At 41.6% G+C, this 7506-nt stretch overlaps 2 long non-coding RNA genes across 2 annotated transcripts; both read right to left on the bottom strand.

Annotated features, from left to right (window-relative positions):
• Nucleotides 1-1088: 1088 nt before the first annotated feature.
• On the bottom strand, nt 1089-2913 carry LOC117817811. Its single transcript, XR_004632222.1, has 2 exons — nt 2719-2913; nt 1089-1371 (listed from the first exon to the last, which is right to left on the bottom strand). It is a non-coding gene; the product is annotated as an uncharacterized LOC117817811 (long non-coding RNA).
• Nucleotides 2914-3217: 304 nt separating this feature from the next.
• On the bottom strand, nt 3218-5076 carry LOC117817826. Its single transcript, XR_004632226.1, has 4 exons — nt 4710-5076; nt 4246-4346; nt 3359-3467; nt 3218-3256 (listed from the first exon to the last, which is right to left on the bottom strand). It is a non-coding gene; the product is annotated as an uncharacterized LOC117817826 (long non-coding RNA).
• Nucleotides 5077-7506: the final 2430 nt, after the last annotated feature.

The raw sequence follows: 7506 nt of genomic DNA, 5'->3' as shown, positions 1-7506 counted from the left end.
CACAACCTAAAGGGTTTAGGTAGGAATCCCATCTGCAATACCTCTCCAGAACAGAGGGGGCAGTAACGTACAACATCTATGGTGGAGAAATGTATTAATCAGTAAGCACTTATTTTAAAGGTTACCAAGTCAAGATCCATACTTTGTGTTTGTCATTGTTTGCCTTCTCTGGGGAATAGAGTTCTATTCCAACAAACCCAGTCTGTTTTGTGGTCTTCTTCCAAACTTGACACCCACTGGGCTAAACTAAGTCGGCACATTTAAACTGCTAAATGTAAACATTCTTGATATGTCAAAAATGTCTTATTTTCTCAATAATTACTATTTTAGAGTTTATTTTCACATGATACAAAGGTTTGTCTCACAGTTTGAATCATTTCTGATGATTGAACATGCGGACTGCAGTGCAGAGGGTAGCGCTGTTGCCTCAAAGTCAGAAGGTTCCAGGTTCAAGTCAGGTGCCTTTCTGTGTTGAGTTTGCGTGTTCTCCTTGTGCATGCGTGGGTTCTCTCCAGGCACTCCGGCTTCCTTGCAGTCTAAAAACATGCTCACCAGGTTAACTGGTCTCTTTAAATTGCCCGTAGGTGTGTGTGTGTGTAAATAGTTGTCTGCCTTCCACCCAAAGTCAGCTCCCTGTAACCCTGAAGGTGATAAGTGGTCAAGATGATGGATGGATTGAACTTACTTTAGTTTAGTTCAGTCAGCATGATTAATCAGTGTTATTGTACCATTCAAAATTAAGTTGAACCCAAACATTGCCAATAAGTAATGGTAGCTTCAATACTGTATGTTCACTCAACATATTTACAGTTAGTTTGTTCAACAAAATTGTGTCTCACTAAATGAAAGCATTTTATTTAGGTGGAAATTCTTTCTATAATTTTATTACGTTCACCCAACAAATGATTTCTTTGAGTGCTGTGCCTCCTCCACCTCATCTCAACAGAGTATTTCTAATAGTTAATAATGTGTCTTACATGGATGGTGTCCCGCTGTGTGCAGCATGTGGAAAGCCTCTTTTTGCCCTCCAGGGGGTGCGTTCCATAAGTGTGTGACGTCACGTGAAGACTATGAATAAATGACACAGCTTAGTTCATCCTTTATTGTTTCATTTAAACGGGTCATAGAGTTTAAACTTCTTGGTCCACATTGTAAGGTATTTCATCGACTTTGAACACAGTCACTTTGATGTAACACAAAGCTACAGTTATTCAGAGCTTTTCATTGGTCATTTATTTAAAGGAGGTGTGGTTATACAAACTGAGCTGGTTGGGTTGTGGTGTGTGATATTCTGTCATTCATGGGGCCCAGGATTCGAGGCTCTGTTCTGGTTGTCAGGAGACTGCCTGAGGGTCATTTGGGTAACTGTTTCTGTTGAGAGTAATAATCAGTGAGAAGTCACAGTTAATTGTGATTAAAACCAAACATGTCCTTCACTATTTGAACTAACAGAACACAGAGATAAAAGCGGCTGCAGTACTGTGTTTTCTCCCTGCAGAGAGCAGGTTCTCAGAAAGACAAACAAGCTCTCTCTGGGTGCTGTCTTTTGTTCTTTGCTCGGTGGAGGTCCGTGTGTTTTCTGTTCGTCAGAAGATTGGGAAGAAAAAAACGAAGCATCACATAGTACGGGATCAAAGTCACTGCCGCTGTGCTGCCGATTGATGTAGACGAGGAAAAAATCTGAATTATCTTTTAACAGAAACAACCTTAAATTCTGACTCCACACTACCCCGGTCATGTGACAGGGTATGAAATGTTTGCAGGCACATTTCTTGACTCAATTGCAATCAAATAATAAAGCAAGCGAATGAGTTCTGCCAAGATTTTTGTATTTCAGATGATTCACTGGGTGACTCACCCACAGGCTTAGCAGGCCTGAACACGGAGCTGCACCAGAGGGCCTATACTGTGACTCACTGAGCCCCACTAGGTATACCCTCGGAGCAGCATGACAGGGCTGATTGTCGTGCGTCACCAGCTGTTCTTTGAAATAATGATAGTAATCACAGAAGTTCACAAAAGCCAGGTCTGTGTTTAAAGCCTGGAAAGGTAGGATGAAACTTGATGTTATTACTAAAAGGTTTTGAAACATATGTTTAACTCAGAGAAGCTCAAACTCTTCTTTGGGTTGGTATGACTCTCCCTCTGCTTCATGACTCTTTGGTGTGGGTGGACTTAACTAAATCTTAAGAGTCCCATCTTGACATCAGAGCTTTGTTCACTACAGAAAACATTTCTGTACTCATTTGTGCCTGTGTGGATGTCAAACAGAGGATGGAGTAATGTACGTAAATCTTCAGGCTATGGGGTTCAAACATTCACTGATAGAATCAACTCAGGAGAGTTCTTCATTCTGATAACACTATCGAGACATTACAGATAGTTTTAGAGATACAGTTAAATGGAGCTACCAACTAAACAAGGAGACCAGCACAGAAATCAACAACACTAACCGTCAAAGAGTAACTTTAGAGGGCACACAAAGCATGAATTATTATCTTTAGAGACAAATATTGATCCCAAACCAGAAGCAAACTCAATCGCCTCTTCCTGTTTTGTTTTAGTAGATGTTAGCTACATCATCTGCATCCATGTGACAGCATCCCTTCACCAGCTGTGTTGGTTTTTATTTGCAGAGCCATGTTCACTTACCTACACAATGTGAACAAATGACATATCATTGTTTCTGTCAGTTTTGGGGGGAATGAGTATCCTTACCTCCTCAGCAATAACATTGTTACGCTGTTTGGACACTCTTTAACTGGACCCAAAGGCACTGGTAGGACTGGGAGGGGAGCTGATTGGCTTAGGTGCTGAGAGGCAGGTTGGATCAGATACACAAGACTTCTCTTCTTGCTCGATGCCGGAGCATGACGCATCAATCTCCACAGAGCAGATGGAGTGGGACAGGAAGTCAGGCACCAAAACAAAATGAAAACATCTGGTTAATTTTCAGAATAAAACACTCTGTGTTATCACCAGATCGTATTTCACTTAACTACAACAACAAACCGTCATGATGAGCGGAGCCAGGCCTGGAGTCAACAGGTCAGAGGTTTTCAGAGGACCAGAAAGACAACATGGATGAGGAGAGGAGGAGGAGAATCCTTGATTCAGTGATTACTGCGGGAAAACCTCAGTCACATGACTCCATCTGTCCGGCGGTCCTGCTCGGAGAGAGCATGGAGCCGGACCACAGCGGATCGGAGACAGACTGGCTAGGATCTGGTGGAAGTCCGATGTAATGCTGGATGTACTGGAAGTAGATAGAAACACAAAAGGGTAAGTCACAGGGAGAAAACAAGTACAAAATCAAAAGCACTAACTTGAAAGGCTTCAAATAGAAGACAACTCTAACGCATTGTTGGCGGAAATCAGCAACTAGGAGAAGAGTCAGGGTTTAGGTATTGCAGCAGGTGATTGTTGATGAGAACCAAGTGTCACTGTTGGGAGCTCCAGCCCAGCATCTGGAAGAAAAAAACACAGAGGAAACCAAAACAAAGGTGCACAGAGAGAACAAAAGATGGATGAAAAAAATACTGATTCACCACAGACATCTGTTTTTAGAAAGATAAGGACATTGGTCTTAACCTTAGAGTGCATAAGAAGTTGGACGACACAACCCCTCCCTGAAAGAGAAGCCTAAACATTTAGAGCTCCCCCTGGTGACTGACTGCAGTATGGGTCAAACTAAAAAAGTAAACTTTTCTTGTGCTGGTTTATGGACAAGCTTTAATCTTTTAGAAAACTTTACTTCACACTTATTATTTGATGCTAAAAACAGGGGATATGATGTCAACACTGACAGCTCTGTTGACACATGAAGCTCCTGCAGCTTCCTTTAGCAGATTCTCAGACAGAAGAGGAACAGTAAAAGAAACACTAACACATGACGTCTCTATGATCCGATCTGTGACATTATTTTGGCCCGTTAAGTGTCCACCAGCACGATCACATGCCTCGGCTCCAAAAAAAATCATCAGTGAAATATATCACGGCCTGACATGACCATATTTTGGCTTTATGTTCTACGATGGGAGGAGAGGGAAAGAACAACATCCGTATTTGAACACAGTCACGGTCCACCGCCATTTAAAGTTTGTTTTTTTCTTACAAATTTGAAGAGGAGATAAAAAGCTGTGTAATCCATGAAAAACAATGAAAAATAATAGGAACACCGAGTGATAAAAAATAATATGTTCAGTAGCACTGTGGCAAAAATTAATGAGGGGCACTTCTTCTCACCTGTACTTTATTTAGCCTCCAGTCCAGAGCGTTCTTGTTGAGCGGTCTGTTGAACACCTTGTGCAAATTGCTGCTTGGCCCGTTAAAATGTTTCTTTTGTTCTTCAAAGAATCAGAGACAGAAATATATCAGCAGGGGATTCTGGGTTAAACATGCAATGAATATGTGAACAAAAAATTAAAAACCGTCTATGGGGTTTTAATTTGTTGTTAAATTAAAAAGTGTCTATGAAGATTAACAATGAAATAGGGGACTTGACCAGGACACTAAAATGTAGCTGAAATTGAAACCACTCTTGCATTTGCTCAGTTATTATACATAACTAAAATAAATGTCCAGTCATCCATTCTTCAACTCATACATTCATCCAAAGATGAGTAGCAATGACAGATTGTCCAGACATCTCTCTCCTCAATAGTGTGTCCATCTCCCCCTGGAGGATCAAAAAGTGTAAGTTGACATACCGTATGTGATCCATCCAGCAGCTTCTGGATCTGCCCAGGGGTCTCTTACCAAGGCTGAGCTCATCCAGCCATCAGGGGTTACTTACAGCTAATGGAATCTGCTCCTCATTCATTCTTGGCCACTAAGCGAAGCTGAGCAGGTCAGATTGAACACAGATTATGTGGTAAAAAGTGAGCTCTGCTGTCTGGCACCCTGGTCACCACTATAGTTCAGTAGATTCCCTGTGTTGATCCTAACTGTCTGCTGATCCCAGGATCCGTTTTGACCCCGGAGATGCTAGAACTCCTTCACTGTATCTCCCAAAGCAAAGACTCCAACATCTTCCAGAAAACAACCCTGGCCTCAGACACGACTGGGATTACTCTCCTCCCGATTTCACACTTGGTTGCAAACTGTGCTGGCTGGAGGTCACAGTTTAATGAATCCAAGAGACAACCTCCACAGAATCAGGGCTGCTATTCTCAGGTCCCCAAAATGACTGATTTCCTTCCCCCAGGTCGCGCCTGGAGTTCCTGTCCCCGAATATTACAAACAGATTCATGACAAGGGAGAACCCTGGCAGAGACCAGCACTGGTTGCAAAAGTGTTTGACTTTGTGCCAAGACTGAGGACCCAGCTTTCATCCTGGTTATATTGGGACCTGCTGGCTCAAGGCAGTTACCACAGTACCTCATACTGGCAGACCCCTGTGGCCCTACATGGCCCAAGATTTACCAAGAAACTGTGAACCGCTCTTGGTCATATTCAGAGACGGCCTTGTTAAGATGGTGATTCCTGGAGGGGACAACTAACAGAACCATGAGAAATGTTGAAAAATTAAGTCTTAACATGGATTCTTAGAGTTATTGCAGGTTTATTTAATAGAAAGGTTCATACTCCTTCTAACTCAAACTACAGCAGGATAACTGTACCATCATTCTCAATAAAAACCCCTGAAGGCATCATCATCCCTAGATATTTGGATTGTTTTTATGAACCATTCAAACCTCAGCTTATCTGTCTAATGAGAAGGATGTGCATGTGATTTCATCAGGTTTGAAAAGCCTTTATCAGACAGCCCTCCAGTTTCTTCAGACTGAGATAGATGTCAATACATTGTTTCTCTTTCATTACATAGAGTGATTGAAAATGGAGCAGGGTGCTCGAAATCAAAGGGCAGAAAATGATCAGTGTGTATTCTCTGCTGCCTTCTTTGGAAAGTCAATCTTATATTGGTACCTCTGTCCTGAGTTATCCAGTTCAGTTTGTATTTCCCTTTTTTTCTTCTTCTGTTGTCATCTCTTGTTTTGTTGTGTAAGCATTTTGTCCCTGTCCATATCGAGTTCTACTTCCTGTGTGTGATTCTTTAAGTTAGATTGACCTAATCATTTTCACCTGGGTCTCGTAACAGCGAAATTCCACCAGATCCATGTCCAGTTCGTCTCCGATCCGTCACGGCACCGGATCTGATAGGTTTCTATTCTAGTCAATGTGTTAACTTCCACTGGATCCGCTCCGTTGTGTTCTGGCTGCATCTCTGATCCAGCATGATGAGCACAGCCAGTGTTTTCATGGGTGCACACATGAGGATGCAGCCACAGGACTCCAGCAGTTGAATATTGTTAGGCTGAGTTGAGGGATCAGGGCAGAGAGGGGAGAGAGGGTAGAGGGTAGAGGGGATATTTTGTTAAGTTTAGCTTATGGGATATTTCTTCAGTTTATTAGGTATTTGCTTTAATCTGTATTAGTATTTCAATCATTTGCATTGTGTTTGTTAATTGTAAATATTGTTTAATTGTAAATATATGTTTTAAAGTCAGGGGGAAGTGTCACTGTGATTACACTGGTGTGGGAGGAGACTGAGGGTTAGAAAAGGCCAAGTGAGCTTCAGCAGTGTGCGTGGGTGCTTCTCAAAGCTCTAAACGTCCATTCTCGCGTCGCTCCCTCGCGTCTCTTCCTCGCGTCTTAATCCCGCCCACCAGAGATGTGAGGAAATGAAACCAGAGGAGAGAGGAGATTTGTATTTAGAGAAATGAGACGTCCTCTCCTCCGGAGCGTCTCGTGAAGCGACGTCGGTTTGTGATGACGGCTTTAACAGCTGTTTATGTCTGCACACATGTTCACTGTAATAACACTGATCAATATAAACAGTAACAGAGCTCTGTCTCTGTGTTTACCTGTTTAACACACACCTGAAGATAAAGAGAATCTGCTCTCTGTTTATTCTGTCCTGAAGCATCACGGATCGATTCACTTTTAAAATGCCTCATTATTAAATTATTTATTACTTTATGTGAAAATATAAACCATGCAATTCTTGCAAAACCCCGTGCTCATTAATGATCAGCCTCATGAAACTTTATTAACCTGGCAGGAAATATAACAAGTGTTTTTACTAACAGACAAACTTTACTGTCAGACTTCTCTTCATGAAGAAAACGAGAACAAATGGGGAAACTAACAGGAGGAATAACTGACCATGAATATCTATTCTATCAATGATATTAGACTCTATTACTCTATTTCATTAGACAGTGAATCTGACAAAAACAATCAGATATAACATAATCCATCCTCTGTTATATTGAATTTATGATTTTGCGATCAGAATATTGTTTTTAAAACTCACATCAAACACTTTTTAATCTCAGCTCATCACACACAGACTGTTTAGAAACCAACGTATGTTTATGATCTGTTTCAGGGCACCCTTAGTGACTGTTTTAAGGTCCGTCTTTTCTCTGTTATTAAACTCAGCTGATGTTAAGTTTCGGTTAAGTCCCAGCCGCTGCAGCGTCCAATCAGTGAGTGATATTC

This window comes from Notolabrus celidotus, chromosome 8 (genome assembly GCF_009762535.1).
Source record: "Notolabrus celidotus isolate fNotCel1 chromosome 8, fNotCel1.pri, whole genome shotgun sequence".
NCBI lineage: Eukaryota > Metazoa > Chordata > Actinopteri > Labriformes > Labridae > Notolabrus > Notolabrus celidotus.
Note: the sequence above shows the minus strand (reverse complement) of the source record. Positions and strands in the feature narration are given on the sequence as shown.